The sequence below is a fragment of the Cervus elaphus genome, chromosome 30, assembly GCF_910594005.1.
Source record: "Cervus elaphus chromosome 30, mCerEla1.1, whole genome shotgun sequence".
Classification (NCBI taxonomy): domain Eukaryota; kingdom Metazoa; phylum Chordata; class Mammalia; order Artiodactyla; family Cervidae; genus Cervus; species Cervus elaphus.
The window spans coordinates 46,502,776-46,521,619 of NC_057844.1; the positions used below are offsets into that span (position 1 = coordinate 46,502,776).

At 34.3% G+C, this 18,844-nt stretch overlaps 1 long non-coding RNA gene across 2 annotated transcripts in view; it reads left to right on the forward strand.

Annotated features, from left to right (window-relative positions):
• Positions 1-621: 621 nt before the first annotated feature.
• Positions 622-18,844, forward strand: part of LOC122686922 — a 28,522-nt gene continuing 10,299 nt past the window's right edge. For both annotated transcript variants that reach the window (XR_006338945.1, XR_006338946.1), the window contains exons 1-2: positions 622-698; positions 13,477-13,607. This is a non-coding gene — a long non-coding RNA (uncharacterized LOC122686922). The remainder of the gene's footprint in view (positions 699-13,476; positions 13,608-18,844) is intronic.

An 18,844-nucleotide genomic window follows, 5' to 3' on the forward strand; every position in this document is an offset into this window, starting at 1 on the left:
TTTATTTTCTTCATCTAAAAAAATGAAAATTGATTATTACATAGCCCATAATTTATGGAGAAATTAATTTATTTATATTTATGAAGAATTAAAAATAATTAAAAAATCATTTTCTTGTCACTTCATTTCAACTACATTATTATGCAATACCAGTCTTATGAAACTTCATAAATTTCTAATGCACCAAACCAGTGATTTAATTGGATACTGAACTAATACGAAGTCAGAAAAGGTTTTAAAATTCTTGTGACTTTGCAGCTAAAATTTCTATGATGTTTCATTATGTATCCATGTGTATTCAATTTGCACTCTACAATAAGAAATCCATTTAAATATACCTCTATTGCATAGTTTACATTGTACCTGTTTGCAAACTTATTCTTTCTGAAGAAGATTTTTAAAAAGTGAAATCAGAGAAACAAAAGAACATTGCTGAGATTATGATTCTAGCCTGGTGCCCAAAAATTCAACACTGATTTTTTTTAAATTATATTCAGAGCAAAAGCAGATAACGTGATCCCTATTTACAGTAGTTCATCTTGCCCTTTAATCATTTGTTTATCTGTGAGACTATTGATTGCTATTCCAGCCAGGAGAGCAGCCGTGACACAGAGGTAGGAAGAAAAGCAGTGTTATTCTGTGCCGTGGGCTCTTCCAAGCGATGAAACTATAATTCACAAAGTGATAGATAACAGAAGGTAATTTTATGGTTACTAAGAATGAGTTTGCATTTGTTTGTGTAGTTACTATATAAATTTATAGACGCATTTTGTTTGTATCACATTTTAAATTTTAGGGGCTGAGCAGGAAGAGGATTGAAGGAGTGTGAGGAGTATGTTCATGAACTCTTTCTGTAGCAGCCACTTGTAAAGGTGGACTGTAATTCAACATGAAATAGGTTCAGAATGTTCCCACAAACTCATTATAAATCAAGCCACTTCGAAGGTATGGTGTTATTAAGTTTGTTTTTTGATTTTCTCTTGCCCTTCCTCCATCATCTTATCTAGAGTAAGAGTTTAAAGGCAGGAGAAGTAATTCAGCAAAGACCCACTTTTAGTGGTTGAAATAAAAAGTCTTGTTAGAAACATTTCATTAAACCATAAACACAGTTCCAAGAGCAAAGGTTTTTTTGTTCCCCCATATCATAGACTGACTTTGTCTGCTATCTGATGCAATTTCAGCAGTAAAACAGTTAATTTATGCAAGCAAAATTAAGCATGTATTTTGGAAGTTGCAGATGCCTGTCACAAGAATCCCACTATGGTAATGAACCTCAGTTGATTCCAATAATGATATCAATGGCTACTTCATATGCATTATCCCAACTAAGGCATGTTGAGTTATGTAAGTTTACTTTTTGTCCTTGAAAAGAAAATCATTTTCATATACACCATTATGGCATTTATGACATGAGAAGCTTCAGGTTTTATTTATAAGAAGAAGTAGAAATGAGCCTGTTAAAAAGTAGTCACAAATCTATATTGAGAAAATTATATCCACATTATACCATTGGTCCTTTCAAGGCTGTGAATTGCTTGAGATCAAAGAGTCATGTCTCATGCATTAAAATGGTTGACTCCTAGTTGATTTTGAAAGTATGTATATGGGACATGACTGGACTAAACTTTGAGAGATCTACTTTAGATAATAAATGGTTTTCCCTCATTCTTCTTAAGTTCCAACTGCATCGTCAACATTCTGAATTGTTCTCTGCTATTAGTTGTATGGAAATTGGTTCTCCCTGAATCTTCCAATCTCTGTGCCAGAACTCGGCATGAAATAGGCACTAGATAATTGTCTACTAAACAAATAAGAATAAATGTGAAACATTTTATAATGATAAAGTATCAGAAGTCTGAAAAATTAGAGTGTCAGAGAATTACGCAATGTAAAAGCTGGCTTCATTTGAAGCATGGAATCTTAATCATTGCCCATTCAGCTAATTATTTAAATACTTTGTAAAAGTACATCTAAAAAGATTCCTAACTTCAGCAAGGAAGCTCTGTGAAAGATCAAATAGGCAAGTGACTTTACATAAAGATCTAAAGAATAAAAGTGACACATAAAGGCAAAAAAAATTATTAGGAAAAGCTTCGTGCTTAATAAAATTGAACTAATTAAATATACATTTATTGAGTGAATATTATAGCCTTAGCCTGTGCTACCTTCTTTAGGACATTGTTAAAAAGTGATGTAGCATTCCATGTTTCCAGAGGCTTTTAATGTAGCTGTAAGGAAACAGTCTAATGAAGCAATTAGAGATCAATGACCGATTAAACTCAGATATAGCCAAATGGGACTAATCACTCTTCTCTAAATATATTCAACATTTTTCTAAGTCTTTGCAATCACACAGGATATTCCCTATGCCTGGATTACCTTGTACTTATTTCTGCACATCTTAAAGTCCACTCTCCCTCTTAGGCCCAGTTCATGCCACCTTGTTCTTGAAACCATTTCTCATCACACCACTCAGAGTCACTGAGCCCTTTCTCCATGATGACCTGTAACCTGCATTTAGCATAGTCTCTTTACTTCACAGATTTGCAACTGACTCTTCATGAGTGCTCAGTGGCCAAGTTGTGTCAGACTTTTTGCTACCCCATGGACTGTGGCCCAATAATCTTCTCTGTTGGTGAGATTTCCTAGGCAAGAATACTGGAGTGGGTTGCCATTTCCTCCTCCAGGGGATCTTCCCAACCCAGGGATCAAACCTAACTCTCCTGCATTTGCAGATGGATTCATTCATATCTGGGTTGAAAGCTGCATAAAGATCAGTATTTAGATATTTAAAAATACTAAGCAGTGCCTAATATGTAAAAAACACAGTAATGATATTTTCCCTTCTCCTTTTCTTTATTACCAACAGTGCTTTAAACTGAATAGATATTTTTAAATAATTTGTATTGAATGACATAATATTTTACCATTGAGTATAACAGAAGTTTGAAAATTAGTATGGAAGGAAAGATGATAGTTGCAATGATTAAATACTATTTCATGGAGAAAGTCCAACTTCAGATGGAATTGGTGGAAGAGTAGAGGGTATGTAGGGGTGACTTGAAGAATAAACAAGATTTGGAAAAGCATGAAAACAGGATATTTTTGCAGAAGACTGGAAGGCCAGCATCATGTCATGTTTCATGAAAAGTTTCTAAAATATGTTTATGAAGCAAATATCAGAGAAGCCTAAAAGCTGAATGTAGAACTCTGAACAGGAAGGAGATAGATATAATAATCTCAGGATCATAAGAGAAATGGAAAGAAATTAGGATTTTTTGGAAACTTAATTTGATAGTGTACTACATAGAACATAAAAAGAATAGATGGGATGAAACCAGTTGAAAGGGTGTTATAGTAACTAAGAATGAAACAGTGAATTTCTAAATTAAGGTTACAGTCACATAAATGGAGAGTTTGGAGAAGAGTCTGAAACAAATAAGATAGATGTAGTATGAGAAAAGGACTTTTTCACTGTCTATACAGAGCAATGATTTCCTGTGCTTCAAATTTATTACTATAATGTAAAAATTTTCACAGGACTGACACAGTTTTGTCAATTTTTATTTTGCCAAGTAGGAACATTAAAATAATAAAACAACACCTACGCTTTCCTGAAAGAGGTATTTTAACACTGAAATATAATGAGAACTTCTGGTATCCTCACCTATACGAAGACCTACCACAAGTCTTTGCTTGTGCTTTTGATTGCCCTGCAGTAAATCTGTTCTTAGAAATTCCACTCATCCAAGACCATCTCCAGAATCACTTCTCCACAAAGCTTTTCATGAGTATTGCAAGTAGAAGCAATTGAATGTATTTATTTGTTCTGCTATGCATATCACATTCTTCTTCAAATTTGCATAACTGTTTCTTTTATTACCACGCAAGTTCTTTAAGGATATTCTCCTTAAATAATTCTTCACTGAGTAACTAGTACAAAGTAGTTGCTTAATAGTTCAAAAATATAAAAGGGTAAACAATATATAAAGGGTAATATAAAAGGGTAAAAAAGCTTTTAACCTCAGGGACTGAAAGCCATGGAGGGAAGAGGAGCCACTTTAGAAAGAATAACAAGGGCCTATTTTTGATATGTTAAATTTCTAGGTAGAGAATAATAACTAGAATAATGAAAATAATAATAGGAAATATTGGTAATTTGGATTATGAGTGAAATTTTAGAAATTGAGCTATATTAGGGAGTTATCTGCATAGAGAAGTATCATTGAAATAGAACCTTTGTGGAGTAGGACTTAACAGAGAAAAAAATGAAATATTGCAAGAATTTTGGAGACCACCCAAAGGCAATGGGGAGAAAGATTAAAAGAAATTGGTGAGCAATATGGGGAAAGGGAAGGGAGAGGGATACCAGTAAAAGTCACTGTCCTAGAAGCCAAGATGGGGCTTAGTCCTCAAATGCTGAAGAGAGTTGCTCTTCACAATTTTGTTATGCAATGCTGCTAAACAAAATTAGCAATACTAAAAGTGACTGTAAAGACCAACTTATTGCCACTACTGAGTTATGTCCCTGAGAGAAAAAAAAATCAAGCTAACATACATTGCGAGTTGGAATATTAAAGAAAAAAAACATCTACACAACAGCTACAGGTTCGATAGCAGATGCTTCACAGCCATATGTCAATGAAAACAGCTCAACAAGAAAGGTTATATATAATTCTGGTTCCATGTGTACTAATTTAGTTTTCATTCCATTTTTAATGAATTCACATTAGAGAGGATCTTTTGAAGTCATAATGTGTTATTTTTTAATAATTTATTTCTGAACTTTAAAAATTAATAATATTTGCACAGGGCCATTTTATAATCACAATATGGTACTTCAAGGTGTGAATTATGATGTAATAACTCATAACTTGTGCATTTAAACAAGCACTCATCCTATGGCCTCATTCTTAGCAAAGCAAAAAGGTATGAATTATTATGCAATAACTCATGCTTTGTCACATATTATTACTTAATTATGGAGGAGAGTTTCAACTCATTTCAGTCTTGAAAAAAAATTCTAACATTTTAGCCTTTAAAAAAAAGCTCAGATGCTTTTTGACACAATAGAATCACTTTAAGCCTTTTCCCAATCAGACCTCTTTAAATTACCTTGTATTACATCTGTGTCCTTCTCGTTCTAGAGGATCTTAGGAAATCTCCACCAGAGAAACTGAAAATCCCAACAGTTCTTTGGTCTGTATTTCGCAGAATCATTCATTTATATCTCCAAAGGAAACACCTATATTACTTCAAAATTTTTCAAAATATTATAAAAAAATAAATCGCTTCTCTTTCTAACACAAATGAGCAAAAGTAAGGTGAAAAGTGAAAGTGAAAATGAAGTTGCTCAGTTATGTCCAACTATTTGCAACCCCATGGACTGGAGCCTACCAGGCTCCTCCATCCATAGGATTTTGCAGGCAAGAATACCAGAATGGGTTGCCATTTCCTTCTCCATGGGATCTTCCTGACCTAGAGATTGAATCCGGGTCTCCCACATTGCAGGCAGACTCTTTACCCTCTGAGCTACCAGGGAAGCCTCCCCAAAAAATAAGAAAGGAAGGAAAAAGCAAAGAAGATTAAAGATTAAGATTTTAATTAAGATTAAAATATGAATTTCTATTAACTACGATGGTTTTCTGATAAAGTTGTTAAATCATAGCAAAATCCCTCAATGATAGTATAAAATATACTTGTCTATAATCACTAGAAAACAGCATATGTACTTTCCAGAAAGAGATACAAATACTATCTCAGAGCTATATCATGAACAGTCATTATTAAATTGTAGAGTTTATCTCAAAATCCAAAGCAATAAAATGTTTTATTCAATGCTTCTTCTGGTGATAGAGGATTAAGCTTCCAGTGTAGAAAAGAAAATGAAAAACAGAAGGAGGACTAGATATATTACAAGAAACAAATAGCAGTTCAATAAATAGTCAACATACCAAACAAATACTATAGAGTAAAAAGGACTCTAACCTCTCAGATGCATCATTAAAGAATGATGTATTTAAAACTGGTCTGGTTTGTGTGTTAAATAAGTGAATAAAAGTATGGAGAAGAAACAACCACCTTCTATTTAGGGGAAACTACCATGCCATTGTCTAGTGGGTACCAACTGATCTCTCTCTATTACTACTACTAATCAATTAGTCAATGAATTAATGTTTCAGTTTTGTTGCATAAACCTTTTCAGAAGCTGTTCTTTTCTTCTACTATATCTATTACCTCCCACTCTAATTTACTCTTTTTTTAAAGAAATTTTTTTTTTTCTTAGAGTTAAGAGTGAGGAAAATCAGTGACCTAAGGCTGGTAGATCTCATACATTCAAACTTTATGGAATCTTCTCAATTAATATAAAGATATTTGGTAGCACCACTAAGAAAGCAGCAGGGTAACACACAGGGAGCAAAGTCATGCTTCAGAGCTATGCTTGTCTCACCATGAGATTTTATGCTAAATCATTAAAACCCGCCAACAGATCTTTGTCTCCTAAAGCATATGTTGGGCTCTCATAATTTGGTTTTATGTGCCAGCGGGTTTCCCAAGTGACTCAGTGGTAAAGAATCCACCTGCCAATGTAGCAGTGCTTAGTCGCTCAGTCGTATCTGACTCTTTGCAACTCCATGGACTGTAGTCCTTCAGGTTCCTTGTCGATGAGGATTCTCCAGGCAAGAATGCTGGAGTGGGTTGCCATGCCCTCCTCCAGGGAATCTTCCCAATCCAGCCATCAAACCCAGGTCTCTCACATTGCAAGCCACAATCTGAGCCACAAGAGAAGCCATCTGAGCCACAAGGGAAGACCAGTGTAGGAAAAGCAGGCAACTAAGGTTCGATCCCTGGGTGGGAAAGATCTGGAGTAGAAAATAGCAATCCACTCCAGTATTCTTGCCTGGAAAATTCCATGGACAGTGGAGCCTGGCAGGCTACGATCCATGGGATTGCAAAGAGGCAGACTTGACTGAGCGACTGAGCATGACGGCTGTATAATCTGCAAGTATATCTCAAAGGTAGCAGGACGAGGTGAAAGTTTTCAGTTACTTTATAAAGATTTCTGATGGCATAACTGCACACTCTAGTATCAACCCTTGGTCTTGAAATCTGGTTTAAACTCTGTTCATCCTAATGTCTGGAGTTGCATATTTATATAATGCATGTCCATATGATCATGTATTACTTGAACACAATGAGAACCAGGATATATATTCTTATATCATTTGTTACACAGTCAGTGATTACATAAATTGACTTATAATTAAGGTTGATTGGTTTATAATGAGTTCTTCTTATAAATCCTGTCTTATATTAACTACTGATTTAATGCTTTATGTAGGTCTTGTTCTAGTCAGTTTATGTTACACAAAATAGATTTTGTATGTTTTTTGGCAACACCCATAGCCAAGATAAAGCAATATATTCCCACAGTCATACATCTCTTCTTTATGTAATTGTTTTATCTGGCCTATTTATAAAATCATTTTGAATTTTAATTTAGACAGAAATTTGAGAAACTTAAGCTAACCAATGTTGTCACTGCTTTGCTTAAAGTTCCGTTATTTCTGTGTTTATTAATGCCTTAAAATGAAAGCCTCTGTAAAGAATAAAGTATTCATTTAATGAGAACGATAAAAATGAGATGTTTTTCTTCATAGAATTAGATAAATTCCTAATTAGTCTTCTGATTTGCTGAAGTCTGGATCTCATTTAATATTTCCTGGTTCTGAATGCAATATAGTTTTTTATACTCTAGTTAAAGAGCTATGACAAGGGACTAAATACCACAGCAATAAGCAATTAAGGAAATTAATCTTTTTAAAAAAATAAGGAGGAGAGCAGTAAGAGTTCACTTCAGAACAGCAAATGTTGGATAAGGAAAGCAGACTACTAAAATTGTATTAAAATGTGATTATTCATTGTATAATAGTATTTATTATTGCCATATGTTTCTACCCAAGATACATCACAGATGTCCCTACTAAATCTGCTTCAATCCACATACAAGATTTAAACTCAGAGTTGGATCCACACTCCATTTGAAAATTTCCCTTCTCACAGATGTTGGAGAAAAGATCATATTTTTAGTGCAAAACAAATTGACATCTGTGGGTCTAGAGGGACTACTGCCATAGAGTCCAAAGCTGCTTAAACCCAATGTCTCTCATTTCCATTTGAGACTATTCTGTCTCCAAACTCCTTGAAATTGAACTTGTAAACACTTTCAATGGTAGTTTATTGGAAAAGAATCAACCAGACAGCTAATCTACAATATTGCAGGTAAATTGGAGAAGAGACAAATGTTCACCAACTTATAGGTATTTCTTGAACATGTCAAGAAAACAATGGTGTTCTCAGTGAAAAACAAACCAGCAAATATGTGACTCATATTCTTTTACCTAAGGTTGTCCACTTTCTTATTTTAGGATATTTGGAAACTTGTGGTTATTTTTCTGTCTGTGTTTATCACCTAATAATTTTAAACTGGTATTTAATGCTTCTCCTAGAAGGAAAAATTAATTCTTTCCAGGATTCTAGCTTCTGTTCTATACTTGGAAAATAAAACTTGGAAAATAAAACTTGCAAAGACTAAAATCCTAAATATGACTCAATTCCCAATAGCCAACACTTTTTGATATTCTCTCCATAAATTTCTCCATAAAATTTGATATTTTCTCCATAACTATTTGATATTTTCTCCATTTACTTCATAAATGTATATGGCATTTATTTCTTGAAAAGAGCTATGAAGTCAATTATTTTACAATATAGTCGTCTATATTCCTATATTCTAGCTAAAACAGCAAGGTGGTTTGTTCTATCCTTATAAATGCCTGCCCTTTTAACATGCTGTAAATGCATTCTAAAATTTGTGCTACGTTCTGGTTGTTACAGGGAAGAATTAATGCATTCTATTAAACTTAACTTTTGCTGAAACATTCTTAACATCAGCTAAAGCTCAGAGCTTTAACTGGAGACTAGCTTCTATAGCAATTAAGGAATAAAATACCTGGCTTTTATAATCCATCTTTTGTTCTGGGAAATGCCTATACTTAAATGAGTATGGTGTTAGACAAGAACTTGAGGCCACTAAATATTTAATTTCCTCGAAATCCATCCATATTCTGTGTTTTGACAAGCCCATCACTAGATAGGTATTATTTAAACAAGCAGGAATGTTTCAATTAAGTGTATTCCCAAATTAGTCAAGTGATCATACCATGCCTCTTCTCAAAAACTCACCATATCTCTCATAGCATATAGAATAAAATACAAATGTCTCTCCCTAATGTGTTAGGCTATCTACCATCCTAAATCTACCTTTATCCCTTTTCAAAATCTGACTATTCCTAGAATGCCTTCTTCACCTTATTTGTTTAAATCCTACCAGTTCTTCAAAGTCTATTTAAAATGCAAAGTAATCATATATCCCCAACTGGAATTCATCTTTGTATTTTCAATATAGCTCCTTTTCCGGTCAACCTTCCTTTGGTGCAATTGATGTGTGTGCGTACTTCTTGCTTCACATCACTCATAGGATGTTAAAAATCTGTTCAGTAGGGACATCATGTTCTTTGGTTTTCACTATAGCTCCATGTCTTGGATATAATAGGTACTCCATACATATTTATATTTGAGATAAACAATAGATAGTACTTGCATTAGATCCAAGTTTGAGGGCCCTCTGCCTTGGATGACAGAGAAGGCAATGGCACCCCACTCCAGTGGTCTTGCCTGGAGAATCCCAGGGACGGGGGAGCCTGGTGGACTGCCTTCTATGGGATCACACGGAGTCGGACACGACTGAAGTGACTTAGCAGCAGCAGCCTTGGATGAACCTCGTGCTCTACAGGATCTTGTATACCACAAACACACATGCAAAATGAAAGTATTTTAAAAACACTTGGGCACCACTATCATGAGTATCTATCACTTAGCATTGGCCCAGCACAACTTACAGTCTTAAACATCTGCTCTGTCCCTAATACAGAAATGCTTCATGTGTCTCTTTGTCCAGTGCCCTCCAAATAAGACAGCTATGTTGCAGTGCCCTAAGCTTTGTAGGTTGTGCTGCAAACTACAGTAGAAACATTTAAGTTATAGAGAATGCATGCTAATTAATATAAATTCTTCCTCCCAGAGAGCATGAATATATTAATAATAGATCCTTGCATGAGAAGTAGTGTTTCCTACCAGAGCCCATCAGCCATTTTCTTGTTTCTCTTTATATTAAAGTCAGTGACTTCCATGAATTAACACTGTTTTTGCAATAATTGGCACATGGTAGTTGAAATATTTTGTCATATTAAGAAATTTATATTACCTTTCAATTTCTATAGATGAGGTCTAGATGGCACTTGCACTAAATACAAATTATTTACACTGGCTATTAGATAGTCATGAACACTACAATTAGGAATTATTTTATTTCATCAAAAATGATACAATTTAATCAATTTTTTAAAATACTAAATTGAAATTTCAACTTTTTTTAGATACTATTGATCCCTTAATAATTTGTGTTCTTACTTTTAATTTTAATTGAGTTTAAATAGTTAGAAGAAAATAAGTTTTTAAAAATATATTAAATACTTTCAATTTTTAAATTTTAACTTTTATATAAGTATGTTTTCATAAAAATAAGTTAATATTTTATACACTGAAGTGGTGGGTGCAGTAACAAGAACCAAAAACATTACTCTTTGTGTGGATTTTTTAGTTTACTTGTTATTTTATTTTTTTATTTTATAATATTCACTTTATTTTCTGAAAACATTATAGAAAAAGACACATATGTAAAAAAAAATACAATAGCCCAATCCTAAACTTATATATACATATATGTGAACCAGAATATACACATTTTTGAACAAAAAAGTTGAATCATGAAATATACATTCATTTGCAACCTAATAGATCCAAATTTCCAGAAGCAAAGTGTAAAGGGAGATTTGGGGGAAGAAAAAAACATTTTTTTTCTAATTGCTGTAATATTCTGCAGCTGCACCATATCATAGTACCTTACTGTTAAATTTCTCTGGTTTTTTTGTTTTTTTTCTTGCCTTCTACACTTGCCCACGGTCTAGAATTGTTACTGATACACTTCCATATTAGAACCAGTTCCAGATTGTTTAAGCTGTTTTTTTTAAGAACAGTTGACATTCAGAAACTGACCCCCAATTTTGGAGCCCAGTAAAAGGAATAGAGTGAAAATAAGAAAGAAAAAATCAATGCCCCAGTAGCTATCGGCAATGCTGTGTGAAGCCAGTGATTCCCGAAAGAAAATCAGTAGACTTCTTTAAGAGGAAAAAAAGCATAATTTTCAGTTTTGAATGAAAAGAAATTGCCATTTTCTAGTCTAAAACTCAGTCTTGGGTCCCACCAATGACTAAATACGACCACAAAGCATAGCAGAGCAGGGGAAATGTGACACAAAGCCAATGTCCATGATCCCCGTGGAGTCACATCTCACACCACCAAATAAAGGACTAGAAGGATCCGTGGACAGCTATTTCCGAAAGGAGGATTTCACCCTGAACTCCTGCATTTAATCAGCTGCATATATTGTTTATTGCTCCAGCGCCATGAACATTATTGCTTAATTAAATTGTTTCTATCTTTGTATATCATAAATGCCGCATCTATTTAAAGCCATTTTTTAATTTTATTTAGTTAAATTTTGGTTTATCATCCACAGAAAGGATTATTAAATCAAATGGGTGACTATTTCAGCTTAAGTTAAAATCAATAATATTTAGCTGGACCTTAGGTGCTAAATTCTCAAACTCCATGTTTTTCGCTTTGCTGCAGTCCTGTATCTAAAGATCACTGACGGGGCTTTCTCCCGTATTCATTTATGATTTATGGCTGTTCTAGTTTGTGGGACGAAAGCTTCAAGGGCTCTTGCAGTGTTTAAGCTTCTAAATAGTCAGAAGAATTTTCATTCCTTACTCTTTTTGACCTGAGACTGCTATGCGCAATTTTAGAAAAATTAATCATAAAAAAATAGAATTTTGTAAAAGTTCAGAACTTAATGTGTTTTCTACAATAGTTAATATCTGACTTATGGGGGGAAAAGTAGTTCTGTAAAACATGCCCTCAAATTTCATATAAAACAAAATCAGTTTAGGTCCTTGAATTTTTAGATCTTCCTTATGTTTTCATTTCTGTAAGAAACTCTGATGAGGGATGAAGTCTTCAAATGCCTTTGAGTGGTTTCAAACATTAAAATCTTTCTGACAGCAAACTTCTCCTTCATTAAACTATAACTCACTCTTTAAGAAATGGTGTTTCTATTTTGCTATTTAATTTACATAATGAAAATGGTTATAAATAACATTACAGAATACCAAAGCACAAATGATTATTAATTACTTGAACACACAGAAAGTTTATAATTCAGTCACTATAAAAACTATTTTTTATTATGTTGGGCATGTTGTAAATTAATTACTTAAATAGGCATAGTTAAAATTTTACAAAAAGACATCCTCCTAAAATAATACCAACATTTTTAAAGAAAATAAACTTAGAGTCTTAGTTCCTGCTAACCTCACATCAACAACAAAAAAATCACCTAATGGTTAATTCGAATTACTGAAGTGTATTTTGTCAGAAATCTTTTTTAGGAGGTAAGGCCAAAAAAAAAATTCAGTTTCCATGGCTGCATTGCAATGTAATTATTTCTTTTTGCTGCCTCATATCAATTTATTTTAAATTATATTGACTTACTTATTTACTGAAAATGCCGGCATGAAATAAACATGAAAAATTATGTGATTTCTTTTTAGTACTTTCTGTTTTAAGTCATTCTATACATTCAAGTTCAATGTAAAAAGAAGTGAAAACATTCCCAACACAACATATTAAAACTAAGAACAATTATACTGTGAAATTTGTATTTTAAGTCCATACTTTTGAAACTATATTAGATTTAAAAATTATAAAATAAAACATTTACTTTTAACAGAATTTGAATCTTTTTATTCTTTTAATCGACCAGCATAACATTCAAAAGAGTAACATCCAATTATTTTCACTTATCTATACAAACAATGTAGGAAATTCCTAAAAATAATTCCAACAGATATACCAACTTGCATAGAATTAAAATTTGGTGTGAAAATTTGACTTCTCCACAACATACTTACAAAAGAATAAAGAGTGATTCCCCAGAAATCCTGAAACTAATACTGAAAGAAAAAAGAAAGAATTGACTACACCATCTTAATAGTCATTAATAAGGATTTATATCTAAAAAATCAGAAGCACTTTAAGATTATTGACTTATACCAACAGATGTTCAAAAGTCTCCCTTTATTTCCAAACTTCTATTTGTAGGGAAAGGAAATAACCTTTACTGTATAGTAGGTATAAAAGGAACCAGATGATTCATCTCTGTGAATCTGCTTGTTGAATTTGATGGATCATTCTTAAAAGCGACGTTGCTAATCTTCAGGTTTTCTTTTTTAGGTTATTCACAGATCAGTGGGTTTTCCAGCTAATACAGGTCTGATGCTCTTCTGTCTTCACACATGGTATTCATCATATCTTGACAAGAAAAGACCTTCAGTCTACAAATAACCTTCACTGAAGTAAGACATGTAAGTGGGTTTCTTTATGAAAGATAGATTTTATGGCTGAATAAAAAACAACTGTAGTTAAAAAATGTCATTGCATGGCCTTATTTGAAGATTTTCCTTCAAGGAACTTTAATGTTTGTTGTTGAAACTACTAATAGACCAAAAAAAAAAAAAAGTATTAAATTACTTTATCTTTATCATTAACCACAAATGCAACAGGAAGGGTTGATCAGCTCTGTATTTTATCATTCTGAAGCGTTCAGCCTTTAAAATATTTAAGCATCCACATTAGTTCTTGTCAAACTAGCACAAAGCAGTGCATAATATGACCCGGGTGTAGGAGCAGAACAAGATAAAAGGTTACAGCCAGGGTGAAATTTCCACAATGGGATTGCCCTGTGCTATAGATAATAGTTTGGCTTCCTGTTTCCAGACAATTGCTAAATGATGTTGAATGTTTTCTTTATGTTTTCACTTGGTCATGCCAAAGGAGAGAATCAAGTTTAGTTGATATTGAACTGCAAGGATAAAACAATAAGTTTGAGGCATCTTACATGCATTGTATTATTTCACATGGCCAATTAGAAAAAAATAAAATATTGATCAAATTTCATGTTGTTAGATAGCATGACAATTTGGGTTCTCACAGTATAAATGAAACTTCAAAGAAATATGAAAAACTTTCAAGCTGGGCAAAAATCAAAATAATCTTTCACTGAAACTAGTGTCTGAAGAATTTCTCTCTACATAGAGCCGACTGAGTGAAAAAAACAGCTGAGAGATAATTTCTTAAAACACTTTTTAAGTTCTTTCACTGGCCTTAACTATATTAGCAAAACTTTCTATACGCATGTCTAAATTAAACCATGTCAAAAAATGATTATCAGTGAAATTAATAGCATTTAAAACCACAAATTCTAACCCTTCTATGTGGGATGAGGGATGATAAGGAAGAATATAATTGCTAGGAGTGAGTGAGACAGTACCAACAAAAAATCCTACCAAATCTTAGACCCTTATTTTCAATAGATACTTACTAAAAAACGATCCTGCTGGTAAAGAATCTGCCTGCCTTGCGGGAGACCTGGGTTTGATCCCTGGGTTGGGACAATCCCTTGGAGAAGGGGACTACTACCCACTCCAGTATTCTGGTCTAGAGAATTCCACAGACTGTATATCCATGGGATAGCAAGGTGTTGGACACCACTGAGCGACTTTCACTATCTTGCCCTTGTCTAGTTTTTAAGCCAAACAGTGGTTCTAGAGGGAAAAAATACTATTAAATAAGCAGTAAGGAAATTTTGCAATAGTTGGTATATATTTATTAAATCTAGCCCAACTTTTAATCCTGTTATTCATCCATTTGTGGCTTCCCAGGTGGCACAGTGGTAAAGAATCCACCTGCCAATATAGGAGACACAAGAGATACAGGTTCAATCCCTGGGTCTGGAAGATCCCCTGGAGTAGGAAATGACACCCATTCCAGTATTCTTGCCTAGAAAATTTCATGGACAGAGGAGCCTGGTGGGCTACAGTCCATGGGATCACAAAGTGCTGGACATGACTAAGTGTGTGTGCGCGCACACACACGCACACACACATTCACCCATCTATTTATTTATTCATTCAACAAATACTGAGTTCCTGGTATGTATGAGTTACTGGAGAAACAATGGCCAACAAGACAGAAAAGGGCCCTACCTTCAAGGAGCTTACATCATGATGGGAGACAAAAACATGAACAAAAATTCAACATAAAACAATTATAGGCTGTAACGTGCAATGTGTAAAATATATCAGGGGCTGTAATGAAACAGACTGGTGAGGGCAGAATTCTCTGAGGGGATGATGCTGCAATTAAGACTTAGAAGGAGAAGGAGTTGGCTGATTATCTGAAAACCAGAAAAAAGGTGCATTTGCTTGGAGGGCTCTAGAAACTTAGAAATTTAGCAAAAAGCATTGTAACTAAGGGCTTAATGACTAAGACAGGGTGCACAAAATGAGAGGAGAGAATCAGCCAAACCACATCAGAGCTGACATGCCTGGGAAGAGTCTGGATTTTATTCTAAAGTCAGTAAAAAATTTTAAGCAGTCTTTAATAACATTTGATAACATTAAATCTAATTTCAAAACACTAAAACAATGGACTAATTAAGAAGAAACATGGAGTAGGCTGAGTGCCAAAGAACTGATGCTTTTGATTTGTGGTGCTTGAGAAGACTCTTGAGAGTCCCTTGGACAGCAAGGAGATCAAACCAGTCAATCCTAAACGAAATCAACCCTGAATATTCGTTGGGAGGACTGATGCTAAAGCTGAAGCTCCAATACTTTGGCTGCCTGATGCAAGGAGCCAACTCATTTGAAAAGACCCAGATGCTGGGAAAGACTGAGGGCAAGAGGAGAAGAGGATGACAGAGAATGAGATGGTTGAATGGCATCACTGACTCAATGGACATGAGTTTTATCAAACTCCAGGAGATAGTGAAGGACACAGAAGTCTGGCATGGTGTAGTCCATAGGGTTGCAAAGCACTGGACATAGTTACTGAACAGCATCAATTAAGAGGAAATAGTCCAACAGTAAGAAAGGATTTAAAAAAATAACATTGTGAGAATCCCCTGGAAGTTCAATGGTTAGGCCTCTGTGCTTTCGCTGTCTAGGGCATGGGTTCAGTCCATGGTCAGGAAACTAAGACTGCAAGCCATGTGTGGGGCCAAAAAATATATATACACACACACATTGTATAACCTAAAAAAGTTGAAATCAGGCCTATGTCTTGGAAACTTTGTGAATTATCCTTGTGGTAAGTATTACTGAATTGTTGGAAGACAATAGTAATATTTTTTTTTAAAAACCCACTGAATATAGAACACTGATATATAAAGTTGCAATTTCAATCATATTCATATGTACTGCAGAATAAAAATGCACTGGCTCAAGCATCCCAAGACTGAGTTTTGTGAATATCACAGCATTGGTGAAACTGTTGAAATTCCTCACTTAAGGGGATGAAATTGGGTGCACATATAACATGTTGTATTTAGTATCTTTTTTTATTGCTTACAGAATTTTGTTGCTTTCTGTCCAATATCAACATGAATCAGCCATAGGTATACGTATATCCCCTTTCTTTTCAAACTCCCTCCCATCTCCCTCCCCATCCCAACCCCTCTAGGTTGATACAGAGCCCCATTTGAATTTCCTGAGCCATACAGCAAGTTCCCATCAGCAATCTATTTTACATATGGTAATGTAAGTTTGCATGTTATTTTCTCCATACATCTCACCCTCTCCTCCCCTCTACCCATGTCCATAAGTCTATTCTCTATGTCTGTTTCTCCACTGCTGCCATGCAAATAAATTCTTCAGTACCATTTTTCTAGATTCTGTATATATGCGTTAGTATATGATATTTCTCTTTCTGACTTACTTCGCTCTGTATAATAGGCTCTAGGTTCATCCACCTCATTAAAACTTACTCAAATGCATTCCTTTTTATGGCTGAGTAATATTCCATTGTGTGTATGTACCACAATATATATAGTATCTTTAACTTGATCCGAACTATTGAATTAAGTTTTTAAATCACTGGGATGGGGAATACGTGTAAATCTATGGCTGATTCATATCAATGTATGACAAAAAAATTAAAAAAAAAATAATAAAAAATAAAATAAAATAAAAATAATTCCTTATTGTTACTATTTTATTCACACTGTAGTCTAAAAATGGTCTTTAACCTTTGGAAAAAGGTGGTATTTTTCAGACTGGCAGTTTAATAAATATTCAGGTGGCTAGATCCATCTTCAACATGTGAAGTGAGTAATATAATAGAATGATATTACTTGATCATGGATTAACATGCAATGGAATTATCATAAATTTACAGAATTGCTTATAATAATATTACAAATGAAAACATAAATTGATACACTTGGGTAATATGTTTTTAATTATGTAGGAGAATCTGAGAAAATAACCAACATTCAGTAAAAGGAATACGGCAATATATATTTAAACACTTGAATCTAAAGCAATATTACAGATATGATATTGGATATTTTAAAATATTTGGTGACAAGTAAATATTAAAGGCATAATGACTGGACCTCTTTCTGAAGAAAATTTACCAAAGGAAAGGCCACCTTCTAATACTGCTTGCAAAAACTCTTTGTATTTTGAAGTAAGGAGCTGGAATTGTACTTACCTTTTCCATATATTGTTTAGGACAAGCCTCTGTGGTGAAAAACCCAGTCTAGTTCCTACTTTGAAGTCTTCGGGATTGCCAAAAGCTCTGGGGCATCCTACTTCTACTTTGATTATTCACTTATTCATTCATTCAAAAGATTTTGATTGAACAGTTACTATGTGCCAAAGCATTGTCCTAGATACTTCAGTTTCACCAGTAGCTTAGAAGATGATAAATGCCATGGAAGAAAGACAAAGCACTGCAAGATAAGAGTGATCCAGGAGTAACCAGGGGACTGTTTACAATTTTAAATAGAGGGATAAACATTCATCTCCTTGAGAGAATGACTTGTAAGCAAAGATTTGAAGTTGGTGAGAGGTTTGCCATGCATCTGAGAAGAAGCATTCCAGGCCAGGCCCTAAGGAAAGTAAGCCTTAAGTTCTGGAAGAATAAGAAGGGACTTGAGTGAATACAGCAGCATGAACAAGGGAGAAAGGAATTTTGTAGTCTGGGGCCCATGGAGCAGAAACTCTGGAATTGTAACAGCCACATTATAACAGGCGTGGCTTATCGCAGCAACATGGAAGGAAGGAACAGTGGTTAGGAGACTTGTTTTGTGTTTACTTTTGACTGCACGGTTGTTGCTTGCCGTCAGTGGTGGTTCAGTGGTAAAGAAACCTCTTGCCAAGGCAGGAGACATGGGTTCGATCCCTAGGTCAGGAAGATCTCTTGGAGAAGGAAATAGCAACCAACTCCACTACTCTTGCCCAGGAAATCCCATGGACAGAAGAGCCTGGAGCCCATGGGGTTGCAAAGTCAGATACGACTTAGTGACAACAGACAAAAACAACAAACAAAAATGCTGTTTTGCTTAAATTTTGTGACAAATCAATAAGAATAGAAAAATATTCTTAAGGTCATTTATTCACACTTTATACTTTTAACTTTTTAAACTATATCTTTAATAGCTGGATCTCCACCTCTTCTCTTACCTTGAAGTGCTCAGGCAAGGTTTTCAGTTTTTCCAAGGACTGTGCAGCTATCTGACAAAAAAATACTGGTTAAGAAG